The sequence below is a fragment of the Homarus americanus genome, unplaced genomic scaffold, assembly GCF_018991925.1.
Source record: "Homarus americanus isolate GMGI-L3 unplaced genomic scaffold, GMGI_Hamer_2.0 scaffold54679, whole genome shotgun sequence".
Classification (NCBI taxonomy): Eukaryota; Metazoa; Arthropoda; class Malacostraca; order Decapoda; family Nephropidae; genus Homarus; species Homarus americanus.
This window is the reverse complement of record NW_024722701.1, coordinates 991,485-1,009,591: the sequence shown is the minus strand read 5'-3', so window position 1 is coordinate 1,009,591 and position 18,107 is coordinate 991,485. Positions and strand designations below refer to the sequence as shown.

The following is an 18,107-nucleotide window of genomic DNA, read 5'->3' as shown; positions in this document are numbered from 1 at the left end:
TTAAGTGGTTTGTAAGTGGTAATAAGTGGAAGAACCAGAGGGGTATTTTTCTGAAAACAAATGAGCATCAATGAGACAATAATTCACAGAGGCGCAGGCAACTGTGTTTTTTAAGTGGTTTTAAGTGTTTGATACGTAGTTTTAAGTGGTATTAAGTGTTTGTAAGTGGCTTGCAAGTGATTTTAAGTAGTATGTACGTGGTTTGTAAGTGATTTTAAGAAGAAAGTTTTAATAAGTGGAGAAATGAGAGGGATATTTTCTGAAGACAAATGAGCATCAAGGAGATAAGAATTCGCAGACTCTGGAACCAACCTAGAAAAAAAAAATGAACCACGAATCTTACGACGAGGAGAAGCGAACGACAACACTAGACGGACACATTACCAACCACGGCGACATCGTAAATCCTAGAGCTATGGGTCACTCGACAACTGTAATCATGGTAAAATCACCAACCATAACGACTTCCCACACACACACACACACACACACCAGACACCCTTAAGGGACCACTACTGCTATGTGTACGACGGGTTCCTCTCTCCCGTACCTCTCCTCCTGCTCCCTCCCACACCACTCGCCGGTGACAAGTGACGATCGCGCGTCCGGCCGATTGAAGCCCAAAGGAACCAATGGGGAGTGAAAAGCATCTTCTTCATCCATGCCTTGTTGTCTGTAGAGGCATCTTCAGCATGATGCACCACGTCTGTCGTGTGCTGTTGCTGTTGTTAACAGTAGAGAGAGAGAGAGGGGGGGAAGAGAGAGAGGGGAGGGGAGGGGAGAGAGAGAGAGAGAGAGAGAGAGAGATTACAGGTATAAAATTAGCTAGTGTGTGTGTGTGTGTGTGTGTGTAGGTACATAAAGAATTAACACCACAACACCAAACAGCATACACACACACACACACACACACACACACACACACACACACACACACACACACACACACACACACACACACACACTAATCAATCCATACACCCATACATACAAATATACAAAAATCACACACACATCAACCTACATACTAAATAATCCCACAAACCACAAGAAAATCGAGTATCAAAACGACACACAAAAACGCACGGGAAAAAAACACACGGGAAAAAAAACACACGGGAAAAAACCCACTTGCTTCAGGTTGGGGTAGTGTGCAGGCCTGTGTAATGAGAACGACATTTGTTTAAAGGGAACTTCAAATATACGATCGGATCCTCCCAACCAACACCAAACATGGGGTTCAATTCTTGTATTAGGGGATGGTATTTTGTCTCCTCCGTGTTGCTTACTGTTGATCAAAAATTGTGTTGTGTAGGGTGAAACTGTGTACTTGTGTTGTGTAAGGTAAAACTGTGTAGTTGTGTTGTGTAGGGTGAAACTGTGTAGTTGTGTTGTGTTGTGTAGGGTGAAACTATGTACTTGTGTTGTGTTGTGTAAGGTAAAACTGTGTACTTGTGTTGTGTAGGGTGAAACTGTGTACTTGTGTTGTGTTGTGTAGGGTGAAATTGTGTACTTGTGTTGTGTTGTGTAGGGTAAAACTGTGTAGTTGTGTTGTGTTGTGTAGGGTGAAACTGTGTACTTGTGTTGTGTAAGGTAAAACTGTGTAGTTGTGTTGTGTTGTGTAGGGTGAAACTGTGTACTTGTGTTGTGTAAGGTAAAACTGTGTAGTTGTGTTGTGTTGTGTAGGGTGAAACTGTGTACTTGTGTTGTGTTGTGTAGGGTGAAACTGTGTAGTTGTGTTGTGTTTGTATAGTGAAACTGTGTACTTGTGTTGTGTAGGGTGAAACTGTGTACTTGTGTTGTGTAAGGTGAAACTGTGTGCTTGTGTTGTTGTAAGGTAAAACTGTGTGACTTGTGTTGTGTAGGGTGAAACTGTGTACTTGTGTTGTGTTGTGTTGTGTAAGGTGAAACTGTGTACTTGTGTGTTGTGTAGGGGTGAAACTGTGTACTTGTGTGTGTAGGTGAAACTGTGTACTTGTGTTGTGTTGTGTAGGGTGAAACTGTGTACTTGTGTTGTGTAGGGTGAAACTGTGTACTTTGTGTTGTGTTGTGTAGGTGAAACTGTGTACTTGTGTTGTGTTGTGTAAGGTGAAACTGTGTACTTGTGTTGTGTTGTGTAGGTAAAACTGTGTACTTGTGTTGTGTAGGGTGAAACTGTGTACTTGTGTTGTGTTGTGTAGGGTGAAACTGTGTACTTGTGTTGTGTTGTGTAAGGTGAAACTGTGTTTGTGTTGTGTTGTGTAGGGTGAAACTGTGTACTTGTGTTGTGTAGGGTGAAACTGTGTACTTGTGTTGTGTAGGGTTGAAACTGTGTAGTTGTGTTGTGTAGGGTGAAACTGTGTGGTTGTGTTGTGTAAGGTGAAACTGTGTACTTGTGTTGTGTAGGGTGAAACTGTACTTGTGTTGTGTAGGGTGAAACTGTGTAGTTGTGTTGTGTAGGGTGAAACTGTGTACTTGTGTTGTGTGGTGAATGAACTGTTACTTGTGTTGTGTAGGGTGAAACTGTGTACTTGTGTTGTGTAGGTGAAACTGTGTAGTTGTGTTGTGTAGGGTGAAACTGTGTACTTGTGTTGTGTAGGGTGAAACTGTGTAGTTGTGTTGTGTAGGGTGAAACTGTGTACTTGTGTTGTGTAGGATGAAACTGTGTACTTGTGTTGTGTATGGTGAAACTGTGTACTTGTGTTGTGTGGGTAAACTGTGTAGTTGTGTTGTGTAAGGTGAAACTGTGTACTTGTGTTGTGTAGGGTGAAACTGTGTACTTGTGTTGTGTAGGGTGAAAGCTGTGCTTGTGTTGTGTAAGGTAAAACTGTGTAGTTGTGTTGTGTTGTGTAAGGTGAAACTGTGTGGTTGTGTTGTGTAGGGTGAAACTGTGTCTTGTGTTGTGTAGGTGTGTGTAGTTGTGTTGTGTTGTGTAGGTGGGAAACTGTGTACTTGTGTTGTGTAAGGGTGAAACTGTGGTTGTGTTGTGTTGTGTAGGGTGAAACTGTGTAGTTGTGTTGTGTAGGGTGAAACTGTGTGACTTGTGTTGTGTAGGGTGAAACTGTGTACTTGTGTTGTGTTGTGTAGGGTGAAACTGTGTACTTGTGTTGTGTGAAGTGAAACTGTGTAGTTGTGTTGTGTAGGGTGAAACTGTGTACTTGTGTTGTGTAGGGTGAAACTGTGTAGTTGTGTTGTGTAGGGTGAAACTGTGTACTTGTGTTGTGTAAGGTAAAACTGTGTAGTTGTGTTGTGTTGTGTAGGATGAAACTGTGTACTTGTGTTGTGTTGTGTAGGGTGAAACTGTGTACTTGTGTTGTGTTGTAGGATTAAACTGTTACTTGTGTTGTGTTGTGTAAGGTAAAACTGTGTACTTGTGTTGTGTTGTGTAGGGTGAAACTGTGTACTTGTGTTGTGTGTAGGGTGAAACTGTGTGCTTGTGTTGTGTTGTGTAGGGTGACTGTGTTCTTGTGTTGTGTTGTGTAGGTGAAACTGTGTGCTTTGTTGTGTTGTGTAGGGTGAAACTGTGTACTTGTGTTGTGTTGTGTTGTGCAGGGTAACTGTATTACTTGTGTTGTGTTGTTGTGTAGGGTGAAACTGTGTACTTGTGTTGTGTTGTGTAGGGTGAAACTGTGTCCTTGTGTTGTGTTGTGTAGGGTGAAACTGTGCTGTGTTGTGTTGTGTTGTGTAGGGTGAAACTGTGTACTTGTGTTGTGTTGTGTAGGGTGAAACTGTGTACTTGTGTTGTGTTGTGTAGGGTGAAACTGTGTGGTTGTGTTGTGTTGTGTAAGGTGAATGTGCTTGTGTTGTGTAGGGTGAAACTGTGTCCTTGTGTTGTGTTGTGTAGGATGAAACTGTGTACTTGTGTGTGTTGTGTAAGGTGAAACTGTGTACTTGTGTTGTGTTGTGTAAGGTGAAACTGTGTACTTGTGTTGTGTTGTGTAGGGTGAAACTGTGTGTGGTTGTGTTGTGTTGTGTGGAATGAAACTGTGTGCTTGTGTTGTGTAGGGTGAAACTGTGTACTGTGTTGTGTTGTGTTGTGTAGGGTGAAACTGTGTACTTGTGTTGTGTTGTGTTGTGTAGGGTGAAACTGTGTACTTGTGTTGTGTTGTGTAGGGTGAAACTGTGTACTTGTGTGTTGTGTTGTGTAGGGTAAACTTGTACTTGTGTTGTGTTGTGTGAAGTGAAACTGTGTACTTGTGTTGTGTTGTGTAGGGTGAAACTGTGTGTATGTTGTGTTGTGTAAGGTGAAACTGTGTACTTGTGTTGTGTTGTGTAGGGTGAAACTGTGTACTTGTGTTGTGTTGTGTAAGGTAAAACTGTGTGGTTGTGTTGTGTTGTGTAGGGTGAAACTGTGTACTTGTGTTGTGTTGTGTGGGGTGAAACTGTGTACTTGTGTTGTGTAAGGTAAAACTGTGTAGTTGTGTTGTGTTGTGTAGGGTGAAACTGTGTACTTGTGTTGTGTTGTGTAGGGTGAAACTGTGGTTGTGTTGTGTTGTGTAGGGTGAAACTGTGGACTTGTGTTGTGTAAGGTAAAACTGTGTAGTTGTGTTGTGTTGTGTAGGGTGAAACTGTGTACTTGTGTTGTGTAGGGTAAAACTGTGTGAGTTGTGTTGTGTTGTGTGGGGTGAAACTGTGTACTTGTGTTGTGTAAGGTAAAACTGTGTAGTTGTGTTGTGTTGTGTTGTGTAAGGTAAAACTGTGTGCTTGTGTTGTGTTGTGTTGTGTAAGTAAAAGTGTGCTTGTGTTGTGTTGTGTTGTGAAAGTAAAACTGTGCTTGTGTTGTGTTGTGTAGGGTGAAATGTGTGCTTGTGTTGTGTTGTGTAAGGTGAAACTGTGTGGTTGTGTTGTGGGGTGAAACTGTGTGGTTTGTGTTGTGTAGGGTGAAACTGTGTGGTTGTGTTGTGTTGTGTGTGTAGGTAAACTGTGCTTGTGTTGTGTTGTGTTGTTGTGTAAGTAAAAGTGTGTGCTTGTGTTGTGTGTTGTGTAAGGTAAAACTGTGCTTGTGTTGTGTTGTGTAGGGTGAAACTGTGTGGTTGTGTTGTGTTGTGTAAGGTAAAACTGTGTGCTTGTGTTGTGTTGTGTAAGGTAAAACTGTGTGCTTGTGTTGTTGTGTTGTGTAAGGTAAAACTGGGTGCTTGTGTTGTGTTGTGTAAGGTAAAACTGTGTGCTTGTGTTGTGTTGTGTTGTGTAAGGTAAACTGTGTGCTGTGTTGTGTTGTGTAAAGTAAAAGTGTGTGCTTATGTTGTGTTGTGTTATGTAGGTAAACTGTGTGCTTGTGTTGTGTTGTGTAAGGTAAAACTGTGTGCTTGTGTTGTGTTGTGTTGTGTAGGTAAAACTGTGTGCTTGTGTTGTGTTGTGTTGTGTAAGGTGAAAGTGTGTGCTTGTGTTGTGTTGTGTTGTGTAAGGTAAAACTGTTGTGCTTGTGTTGTGTTGTGTTGTATAAAATTAAACTTGTGCTTGTGTTGTGTGTGTAGGAGTAAAACTGTGTGCTTGTGTTGTGTTGTGTTGTGTAGGTAAAACTGTGTGCATGTGTTGTGTGTTGTGTAAGTAAAACTGTGTGCTTGTGTTGTGTTGTGTTGTGTAAGGGTAAAACTGTGTGCTTGTGTTGTGTTGTGTTGTGTAAGGTAAAGGCTGTGGTTGTGTTGTGTTGTGTTGGTAGAAGGTAAACTGTGTGCTTGTGTTGTGTTGTGTTGTGTAGGTAAAACTGTGTGCTTGTGTTGTGTTGTGTATGTAAGGTAAAACTGTGTGCTTGTGTTGTGTTGTGTTGTGTAAGGAAAGTGTGTGGTTGTGTTGTGTAAGGTAAACTGTGTGTGTGTTGTGTTGTGTTGTGTAGGGTGAAACTATGTACTTGTGTTGTGTTGTGTTGGGTGAAACTGTGTGCTTGTGTTGTGTTGTGTTGGGTGAAACTGTGTGCTTGTGTTGTGTAAGGTAAAACTGTGTGGTTGTGTTGTGTAAGGTAAAAGTGTGTGGTTGTGTTGTGTTGTGTTGTGTTTCTTCTTGAATAAAAGGAAATTGATATCTGAAAAACGATTGTTGATTCGATTATGAAATGTTGCTGTCTAGTTTACCTGTAAAATGAACACGAGAGGTTCACACACACACACACACACACACATACACACACACACACACATCCACACATCCACACAGACAAACAAACACACACACACACACACACACATCCACACCCTCACAATTACCTCACGCTCCAACTCCCCAGACACGGAAGACCATCATCACCACACACACACACTCACGCGCAGACCAACTCGGCCCTGTTACCGCTACTTGCGCCATCTCACACCACAAACCCCGACCCCTAAGGAGCTGTCTCGGGTCGCCAGGAAGGAAAAGGGTGCCTCTACGGATACCACATGACCTTCCCCATCCCCCCTTACCCCTCCCCCCCTACCCTTCCCCCCTACCCCTACCCCCTCCCCACCTCCCAGCCAAGGATTGATGCTCTCACACTACATTGGACCTGAGTCATATTTCGGCTTCCCCCTTCCGTCCAGGTTCGGTCGACTACCAAGGGGATTTCACGCAAGCTTGACACCAATTTTCCGAAGGTCCGACCTGGTAACAAAAAACGGGGGGGGGTCAGACGAAGAGAAAAGGGGGAACTCCAGTAAAGAGAAAGAGATAGAGATAAAGAGAGAGAAAGACAGAAAGAGATAAAGAAAGAGACAGACAGAGAAAGATTTGGAGAAATAAATTGGTTGGTGAGATTATTTGCTCCTGGCTTTTGTTTTAAGAGAAAGAAAAGAATTCATTTGTTTTTATTTTTGTTCATTTGTTATTTTTGTTCATTTGTTATTTTTGTTTATTTGTTATTGTGATTTATTTTTTGTTTATTTTTGTTTATTTGTTATTGTAGTGTTATGTTGATCTTCAACGTCTAAGGAGTGCGAGTACCTCCAAAAGAGTGCGTTACTAAAGGAGTGCGAGTACCCCCAAAGAGTGCGTTACTAAAGGAGTGCGAGTACCCCCAAAAGAGTGCGTTACTAAAGGAGTGCGAGTACCCCCAAAGAGTGCGTTACTAAAGGAGTGCGAGTACCCCCAAAAGAGTGCGTTACCGAAGGAGTGCGAGTACCTCCAAAAGAGTGCGTTAAGTTGGGAAACAAATGAATGTCACGGGAACAAATTGGGACGAGGCTTATCTAGGTGTGGAATGGATGGTTTTACAGGTATGGTGTTGTTATGGTGTTGTTCTGGTGGTGTTGTGGTGTTGTTATGGTGTTGTTGTGGTGTTGTTGTGGTGGTGTTGTGGTGGTGTTATGGTGTTGTTGTGGTGGTGTTGTGGTGGTGTGGCTCTACCCATTCCCCTAGCTTAAACTCTCCCCTCCCTCCTCCTACCCCCTCACCCCTCCTCCTAACCCCCCCCTCACCTCCTCCCCTACCCCTCACCCCCTCCTCCCTACCCCCCCTCACCCCTCTCCCCTACCCCCCTCACCCCTCCTCCCCTACCCCCTCACCCCTCCTCCCTACCCCCTCCCACCCTCCTCCCTACCCCCCCTCCCCCCTCCACCCCTACCCCCTCCCACCCCTCCCTCCCCCCCCTCCCCCCTCCCTCCCTACCCCCTCACCCCTCCTCCCTACCCCCTCCACCTCCTCCCCTACCCCTCCCACCTCCTCCCCACCCCCCACCCCTCCCCTAAACTCAACCATTCTTTCAAGATGAAGAATTTTATACTTGGACGGAGTGAGTCATCCATCATCCAGCGGCTATCTCACCCTTCTTATCACCCGTATGACGTCACCCACACACGTCTTATCACCCGTCCTCACACCTCCCCTCTTCCTTCCTTCCTCACACCTCCCCTCTTCCTTCCTTCCTCACCCCTCCCTTCTTCTTCTCCCTTACCTTCCCCACATATCTCTTTCTCTCTCCTGTTTCTTGTCGTTTCTCTTCCAATGTCTCTCTTTTCCTCTCTTTCTCTCCCCTTCTCCCTCTTCCTTCTCTTTCCACCTCACCTCCCTCCTTCCCTCCCTCATTCTCCAGCCGTTCCCCTTATTCCCCCTTCCTTTCCTCAATCCTTTCCCACTTTCTCCTTCCTCTTTCCTCCTTTATCTCTCTCTCTCTCTCTCTCTCTCTCTCTCTCTCTCTCTCTCTCTCTCTCTCTCTCTCTCCCTAGCTTCCTAACCACCCCTTCACCTCTCTCCCTCACCTCTTACCCCTCCCCATCTTCCACCCCTTTCCTCTCACCTCCCACCCCACCCTCTCTCCCTCACCCTTTCCCTCCTAGCCCTCCCTACCTCTTTCCTCCCACAAATCCCCTCATCTCCTACCCTACCCATCTCTCCCTCACCCCTTCCCCCTTCACCCCTTCCCCCTCACCTCCTGTAAGATATGACCTCATCCATCAAGCATTTATTGTTGTCCTGTTGCCTCTCATCACCATTAGCCTATTGTCTCGACCTGTTAGTGATGTCTCTATCTCGTCTCTATCTCGTCTCTATCTCGCCATTGTCTTCATATTTTAGTCATAAAAAAGTTGGTGCCTTAACCTAGCTATGAAGAGATCATTTTATCCATGTGTATTTGGGTATATTTGTGTATAATTCGGCATATTTAGGTGTATTTCGGTATATTTGTGTATAATTCGGCATAATTAGGTGTATTTCGGTATATTTGTGTATAATTCGGCATATTTAAGTGTATCTCGGTATATTTGTGTATAATTCGGCATATTTAGTTGTATTTCGGTATATTTATGTATAATTCGGCATATTTAGGTGTATTTTGGTATATTTGTGTATACTTCGGCACATTTAGGTGTATCTCGGTATATTTGTGTATAATTCGGCATATTTAGGTGTATTTCGGTATAATTCGGCATATTTAGGTGGATTTCGGTATAATTCGGCATATTTAGGTGTATCTCGGTATATTTGTGTATAATTCGGCATATTTAGGTGTATTTCGGTATATTTGTGTATAATTCGGCATATTTAGGTGTATTTCGGTATAATTCGGCATATTTAGGTGTATCTCGGTATATTTGTGTATAATTCGGCATATTTAGGTGTATTTCGGTATATTTGTGTATAATTCAGCATATTTAGGTGTATCGTATAATTCGGCATATATAGGTGTATCTCAGTATATTTGTGTATAATTCGGCATATTTAGGTTATCTCGGTATATTTGTGTATAATTCAGCATATTTGGTGTATCTCGGATATTTGTGGATAATTCAGCATATTTAGGTGTATCTCGGTATATTTGTGGATAATTCGGCATATTTAGGTGTATCTCAGTATATTTGTGTATAATTCGGCATATTTAGGTGTATCTCGGTATATTTGTGGATAATTCGGCATAGAAAGGTGTATCTCGGTATATTTGTGTATAATTCGGCATATTTAGGTGTATTTCGGTATATTTGTATAATTCGGCATATTTAGGTGTATTTGGTATTTGTGTATAATTCGGCATATTTAGGTGTATTTCGGTATATTTGTCTTTCGGTATATTTGTGGTGTAATTCGGTATATTTTGTGTATGTTTCAGTATATTTCGTTGCAATTCGGTATAATTTTGTCTATATTTTGGTGTAATTCGTAACGTAACCTAACTCCATTAGGTACCGTTAGGGTGGTCAATCTTCAGGTGAAATACGCTGGGGTGTATAATCTTCAGGTGAGCCATAAAACCATCACTAAACTCTATCTAATAACAAACAACGTAACAAATTCCTTTACGGTTTAAAAGATTACAAACAATAAATAAATCCTCAAATAAATGATTAAACCGTCATTTATTGGGGCAAGATTTATGTCTGTCAATCTTGGGTTCCGTTTCGGCTTTACCTAAAAGTTTTGACAGATTACGACCATTTCTGAGGGATTTTCCAGACAAGGCATAATAGACCGAACACCATTAATGAGAATATTGTATAATAATGACGGACAACCTAAAGGGGGACATTTGGAGAATAAAGAATTAATTGCGTTTGAAAAGAGAAATTTTACACTTGATTACATGCTCAGTGATCTTTGGGTGGACTTTTCTGGCGGCGGTGGAGACATCTGGCGGCCGCAGCGACAACCTCCGGCCCACTACCTTACCGAGACATTTTTGCTTATATTATTAAAATTTACGCATTTCTCGGTGTTATTATTGAATATAAATAAAAATCAAGATTATTTTAGTGTTGTAGATTATTCATTTAAGGATCTAGAAGTCATTAGGAGTTAAAATATGCCAAGAATGACAAAAATATTCGTGAGGGAGAACAGCCGAGCCGCCCCTAATGTACAATTCATACCGCCTAATGCCTCTTTTGTAGGCGGGCTGGCTGCGCACTTCACACTTCATGTGTTTGATGGCAACCCACTCAAGCTTACGGGATTCGAACCCCCCGACTCGCTTTCATCTACGCCTCTGTTTGCCAACACCATTACGTCAGAGGAACCACCTAGCTGGAAAACTCACGGTGGCGAGGATTACTGAGACCGTGCCAAGCTGACCTCTGCTGGGTGGGGAGACAGAGAGAAGGGCGGACCTCTGCTGGACGGAGAAACAGAGAAACAAACTGACAAGCGGACCTCTGCTGGACGGAGAGACAGAGAAACAAACTGACAAGCGGACCTCTGCTGGACGGAGAGACAGAGAAACAGACTGGGGGGACAGAAAACAAACTGACAAGCGGACCTCTGCTGGACGGAGGACAGAAACAGACTGACAAGCGGACCTCTGCTGGACGGAGGGACAGAGAAACAGACTGACAAGCGGACCTCTGCTGGACGGAGAGACAGAGAAACAGACTGACAAGCGAACCTCTGCTGGACGGAGGGACAGAAACAGACTGACAAGCGGACCTCTGCTGGACGGAGGACAGAGAAACAGACTGACAAGCGGACCTCTGCTGGACGGAGGACAGAGAAACAGACTGACAAGCGGACCTCTGCTGGACGGAGGACAGAAAACAGACGACAAGCGGACCTCTGCTGGACGGAGGGACAGAGAAACAGACTGACAAGCGGACCTCTGCTGGACGGAGGGACAGAGAAACAGACTGACAAGCGGACCTCTGCTGGACGGAGGGACAGAGAAACAGACTGACAAGCGGACCTCTGCTGGACGGAGGACAGAGAAACAGACTGACAAGCGGACCTCTGCTGGACGGAGGGACAGAGAAACAGACCAAGCGGACCTCTGCTGGACGGAGGAGAAGCGGACTGCTGGGAGACAGAGACAGACGACAAGGACCTCTGCTGACGGAGACAGAGAAACAAACTGACAAGCGGACCTCTGCTGGACGGAGGACAGAGAAACAGACTGACAAGCGACCTCTGCTGGGCGGAGAGCAGAAACACTGACAAGGACTCTGCTGGAGGAGGACAGAGAAACAGACTGACAACGAACCTCTGCTGACGGAGACAGAGAAACAGACTGACAAGAACCTCTGGACGGAGAGACAGAGAAAAGACGACAAGCGGACCTCTGCTGACGGAGGACAGAGAAACAGACGCAGCGGACCTCTGCTGACGGAGGACAGGGTCTGCTGGACGGAGAATAGAGAAACAGACTGACAAGCGGACCTCTGCTGGACGGAGAGACAGAGAGACACAGATGAGAAAGGAAGGACACACACACACACACACACACACACACACACACACACACACACACACACACACACACAATAGCTGACTCTACACAATGCCAACCACTAATGCCTCAACACACACACAACACTTCCTTCGTGTCCTCAAGGAAAATTAGTTTAACTGAAGATTTAACGCCACACTCCAACAAAAGGGTGTGTGTGTGTGTGTGTGTGTGTGTTTAGAGGTAGTATTAGAGGTAAGTCGGTGTGGACAAGGAAAGGAAAGAATAAGGACAGGGAGGAGTTAGGAGGAGTTATTTTGACCGAAACCAACACATATTTGCTGTACTTACTCCCTGCTCACCTCAAGGGGTCCCTTATACCTCATACCTTCTCCACAACTCTACTATTTTCTCAATTATTTTAACCTCAAGTTGATATTACAGATAAAATTCCTCAGTATTCTAATCGACTAAACAATTATTCAGAGCAAAACAATTTTACACCATTTTAATTTTATCTTTTAAAATCTATAGAGAGAAAAATATGAGTTTGTTTACATTGTGATTCAAGAGATTACATTATCAAGTTGTCATTATTTTGTCATTATTTTGTTATTAGGAAACGTAAGGTTGAAGTTATCGATCGTCATGTAGTGGTCACGGTTGCCACCCCCGCCCTTAACCCACCTACCCGCCCGCCTCGCCCCGCAGACCAGTTCACATCTGTCAGGAGAATTCCGATGCAAATATCTCATAGATTTTCATTGGTCTTGAATGAACCCATCGAAGCGGCGGCACGCATTCACCTCCTCTCTTTTTTCCTCTTTTTATATGCACTACGAGCTTAAAATTAGTAGACCGCGTTCGAGATTAGATTAAAAAAAAAATCCTTTGCTTATATACAACATAGGCCTATATAATTAATGAAGAAATGATGAGGTAAATTAATGTTAATAGTGAAGAAGTAATGGGTGTTTGATTAGAGGGTCCGTGGTGGTGAAAATAGTGGTGATGGTGATAGTTGTCAGTCGGTCACACCACCCAGCTGGTGATGACCACTCGGATGCACCAGTGATTTGATTGACCACTAATAACCGTGAGACATCAATTGGGTTTACAAATGCTCTACCACGAAGTTCATCAACATTTATAGGTTATGGTGGTACAGTGGGGGTTGGGGGTACAGTGAGGTGGTACAGTGGGTGGTACAGTGAGGTGGTGGTACAGTGGGGTGGTACAGTGAGGTGAGGGTGGTACAGTAGGTGGTGGTACAGTGGGTAAGGTACAGTTATGGGTGGTGGTACAGTGGGTGATACAGTTACAGTAGGTGGTGGTACAGTGAGGTTGGTGATACAGTTACAGTAGGTGGTGGTACAGTAGGGGATACAGTTACAGTAGGTGGTGGTACAGTGAGGGATTGTGGTACACTTATAGGTTGTGATACATTCCTCACTCATGTTCGGGGGGGGGGGGTGATTAATAACGGTGGTCATGGTAAACTATTAGTGTTAGGAGCATCGAGGCTACCATTATCCATAAACAACTACGTTGGACTGGCCATGTTACCCGCATGGACGACAGTAGACTGTCAAAGCAGCTACTTTCCAGTCACCTAACGAATAGTAAACGTAACGCTGGCGGGCAACTGAAAAGGTATAAGGATAGTCTTACGACAAACCTGAAAAAGTGCCATATCGACCCTCACCTGGGAGACGATTACTCCACACCGTAACGCTTGGAGGAGCACCACACGAGGTGTCAATACTTTCCAGTTAGCCCGACTGCATACCGAGGCAGACAAGCGCCAACACTGGAAAGACGCTGCCGCCGCACCCTCCCGCACTAGATGTAGCCCTCCACGTGTGCAACATGTGATCGACCTTGCCGGTCCCGTATCGGCCCTCTTTAGTCACCTCAGAACTCACCAACGAAGGTGACATCCTTAATAACTCATATCAATGTATCATAGCTGGATGAGCGTCATACACGATTCCGAGTGACAGCAAGGTAGTAGTCATGGTAGATATATGTTTAACCTACACCTCCTCTGACGCTAATTCATATTCATTTCTCCTCATCTTTACATTAATTACCCACATGATTATGTCCAAATCCGTATTACAATAAATATTCTTAATCTATTCCTAATATTTGTTTAATAAATCGTGAATAATCTTAATAAAACGGGGAAAAATAAGATTAGGATGCACGGGAAACTAAACGACCAACTATGAGTGTACTGCGCACGCGTGAAACACTTCCCACTTCCAGCCAGCCACGTCCTCTGTTGAATATAAGGGGTAGCTACGTCCTCGACTCACGTGGACGTCAAGGCAACCAAGAGCTGGAAGTCCTCGAGTCCCTTTAAAGCGTCCTTATCACAAAAATGGCGTAAGTCCTTGAATTTTGAAGGAGTCCAAGGTGGCCGAGTGTTGGCTGGTGGTAGACGCGTGTGTGTGAAGGACTCAAGGACTCCTCCATACTCTTGTGTCTACCCGGGGGGCGCTCTTATATCACCCTTGTTATTAAACCATTTTCCACCCCAATGCCGACACAAGTCACAGATGAGCACAGCTTGTCTGGTACACCACTTACCGGTTAGTATCGTCTCCGTGTCTGGTAATGAGAGAGGAGTGTGTCTAACAGGACCGAGGCAACACCAGGAGGCTTAACTATACACCACCGACGTCACGATAGATAGATAGATAGATAGATAGATATTCAGTAACATCATCAGGTGTTGGCAAGTACTGGACATTTTGGGAGCCTCTGTTACACGCTGTTGACATGTACGACTTCGGAGCTCTTGGATATACCGTAACATGTAACAGTAAGAGCTTAAGATTTAATCCATCTATACTTATCTCAGCTTATTAAGTTGTAAACAAAGTCTTAGAAAATTAATGAAGATATTTTTTTTTTTTTTACAATTGTAGTGAATACATGAATGTTTTCTAAATCCAGGTCGGTTATAACAGCGTAACTTTTAACTGACCAGAGGAGATGAAAACATAACTAATTAAAACTAACTTAAACTGAGATAACCGATATTTACAGCCATCAAGTTAATGTAGTAATTTGAACTGACAGTCTACCATGCCTAATGACCCGTTGTTTCGTTACTTGTTGTGAGGGAGAGACATTAATGCTGGAATATTTTTGTGGGAGGTTACGGACACAAAACTGTTTTTCAACTCGTAGGATTTCGGAGCTAAGCGGAGTGGCCCCGTCGCGTCAGGTCTAGTCTTTGTGTTCTATCCATCCAGACACACCTTTCCCTCTACCCCCCTTCGCCTTCCCCCTGATACACCTTTCCCGCCTTCCTCCCCCTGATACCCCCCCCCTCGCCCTCCCGCTGATAGACCTTTCCCTCTCCCTCCCTTGCCCTCCCCTTGATACACCTTTCCCCCTTCCTCCCCCTGACACGCCTTTCCCCTTCCCCTCCCCAGTCCTCCTCATCCCAACACACCTTTCCCTCTCCCCTCCCCCTTCTCCCCTGACAAGCCTCCCCTTCTCCCTAACACACCTCCTCCCCCCTCACGACACTTTCCCCCGACGCACACCTCCCCATGGGGCAATGCATTGTGGGGAACAGGATTGATTTACGGATTATCCTGAGCAGCTCTTGATAATCTTCTGGTAAGGGCGTAAGGGGGGTCAGAGGGCGTGTTTGTGTCTTTACAGGTATACGATTTAGGCTCCCAGGTATACATGTGCGTGTGTTTGGTGTGTTTGGTGGATAAATTATACACCTATTGCGTCTATTCCTATACAAACAACTAATGTAATGTGTATATAAAGTGTAATTAAGGTCCACGTCTACACACATGCTTGGTGGGGTGACACTGTCTAATACCCTTCTCATATCTGTCCCTGCCCGGGGATTGAACACATGAGACAGTCGGGAGAAGCACGCACGTTACCACTACGTCGGAAGTATATGACAGACACGCAAACATGCTGGAATATTAGGCTGGATTTACCGTTTAAAATACATAAATAATCATACACACACAAAAAGTGAGTTTATATATATGAAACAAGAATAAGCAGCATCAACATTAATGGCCCATATATACACGTAAGATAATTGTCAGTCTCTTGTAGTTACCCCGACAAATTTTCTTTAAAACTATTACAGAAAACGGCTACAGGAAACGGCTACAGGACAAACTAAAATAATTTATTTTCGAGTGACAAATAGAGGAAACAAGTTCCTTCGTTGTTTCCAAACTTGAGTAAATTGAGAAAAAATAATCCTAAATAAGACTAAGAAACAGTTAAGAGGATAGAGGAGTTAGTTAAGAGGTATAAGAGGGAGTTAGTAGGTGGTGCTTGTAAAGAACGAGAACAAGTGGTACAGGATTTAAGGGTCTGTAGACGATTGATATAACCAGTACTGATATGGGAGACAAGGAACACGAAGATCAAGTCGAGCGCAGGAACACTATAGTCGTGTATGGAGTCCGTGAGAATCAGTTAGACGAAGATGAACGTAGGAAAACACACGTTTCTGAATATGTCAATTGTCCCTAACGAAACGGTAAAAGCAGGAGAATAAACTACGCTCTTACATTCAAGGGAGAAAGTGGATTATTCGACAGATAAAAAAAATAAAAATAAATGGCAACAAATTCGAATTCAGCTTTTAAGAACATTTTCATAAGTCCAGATAACACAATAATCCAGAGGGAAAAACATAAGGAACTTCTATTGAAGCAGAAGAGGGAGGAATCGATGAAAAAATGGAAACGAGATCTGGTGGGTTGTATACGAGAGGAAAATAGCGAAGACAAATGCAACAGTGCAGAACGAAAGGAAAGGACTAGGTGGAATAGAGTCAACTTCCAGCCCCCGCGACCTCCTACCCAGAAGAGGCGCTCAACTCAGCCACCTTCTTGTCATGGAAGACCTCAACTAGGGCGACATCTACTGGGGGAACGAAAATACACAAAATTACCCATTTTTTTTTTTTTGTAACTCTGAAACTAAACCCACTGTCTCCTATAACATATGAACCACGAGGAAAGAGGCCATACCCCAAATTTATAGTGGAGGTGATGTACAATAGAGTAGATGATAGTAGAGTTGGTGTAATGTAGATGTTTGTGTAGTTAAAGTATAGAAGATGGTGTAGATAATGAAGTGTAGATAAAAGTGTACTGGATGTGTGTGTGGGTGGGTCACATACAGGAGGCACCTCAAGGCACGTGAAAACTTTCACCAACGTAGTCTACGTCCCATCCTCCGAGTTCGCTGGGAAGACAAGAGAACAAATGCCAGTATTCTCGCTAACACCAACTGCAGGAGTATCGAGGCTACCATTATCCATGAACAACTATGTTGGACTGGCCATGTTACCCGCATGGACGACAGTAGACTGTCAAAGCAGCTACTTTACAGTCACCTAACGAATAGTAAACGTAACGCTGGCGGGCAACTGAAAAGGTATAAGGATAGTCTTAAGACAAACCTGAAAAAGTGCCAAATCGACCCCCTCACCTGGGAGACGATTACTCCACACCGTAACGCTTGGAGGAGCACCACACAAGAAGGTGTCAATACTTTCGAGTTAGCCCGACTGCATAGCGAGGCAGACAAGTGCCAGCGCTGGAAAGACGCTGCCGCCGCCCCTCCCGCACTAGATGTAGCCCTCCACATGTGCAACATCAGTGGACAACCCTGCCGGTCCCGTATCGACCTTTTTAGTCACCTCAGAGCTCAACAACGAAGGTGACATCTTTAATAACTCATATCATTGTATCACAGCTGGATGATTGTCATACTCGATTCTGAGTGACAGCAAAGTAGTAGTAGTGTATTAGGATATTTAATATTAAGGTAATAAAATGGTGGCGAAGGTATGGCTATTGGGGGAGGCTGGAGGCCATAATATAAAGTAGTAGTAGTGTATGTGTGTTAACAGGGAAGGAAACAATGGAATCTCTTTAATAAAACTTCATTCATTCATTAACACCTTCCCTCCCCAGCCCGTCCCATCCTTCCTCCCCTCACCTCCCATCCTCTCTATCCTATTTCTCCTTTTCTCTTCCCCTCCCTTGTCTTCACGTCGTTCCTCCCCTTTTTCTCCCTTCTCCTCGTCTCCTCCCTCTCCTCCATTTCCCCTTCCCCTCCTCACCTTCTTTATCGCCTCCTCTTCCCATCCTCCCCCCCCTCCCCTCCCCCTCCCTCCTCCTTCATGTTAACATCACATCCTTCCATACAGGTAAGACTGATAAAGATATAAACAAAACATAAAGATAAAAGCAATACAAAAACAAACAAGAAACAAAACAAATCAAACTGGGATTCGTCCTTCCTTTCTCTCCACCAATGAGGAGTTCCGTTAATACTCATTGGCTGCTGATTAACCAATTAGAGACTGTGGTGGGTAGCTGGGGGCAATGTTGTGCTGGCGGTTCAGTTGTCCCGCGACGCTGCTCAGGTAACGTTAGTGCTCTCACATGTAACTTATTTTACGTATTTTGACTTATTTCACTTAATTCAGGAACAATAAGGACGCTGTAGACGATACATATAACATCTCAAACGTGTGCAGTGATGAGTATTT

The 18,107-nt window shown here is 44.0% G+C and overlaps 1 protein-coding gene across 1 annotated transcript in view; it reads left to right on the top strand.

The window, feature by feature from the left end:
* Positions 1-18,107, top strand: part of LOC121863037 (carboxypeptidase N subunit 2-like) — a 62,956-nt gene that overhangs the window by 38,644 nt on the left and 6,205 nt on the right. The window lies entirely within an intron of this gene.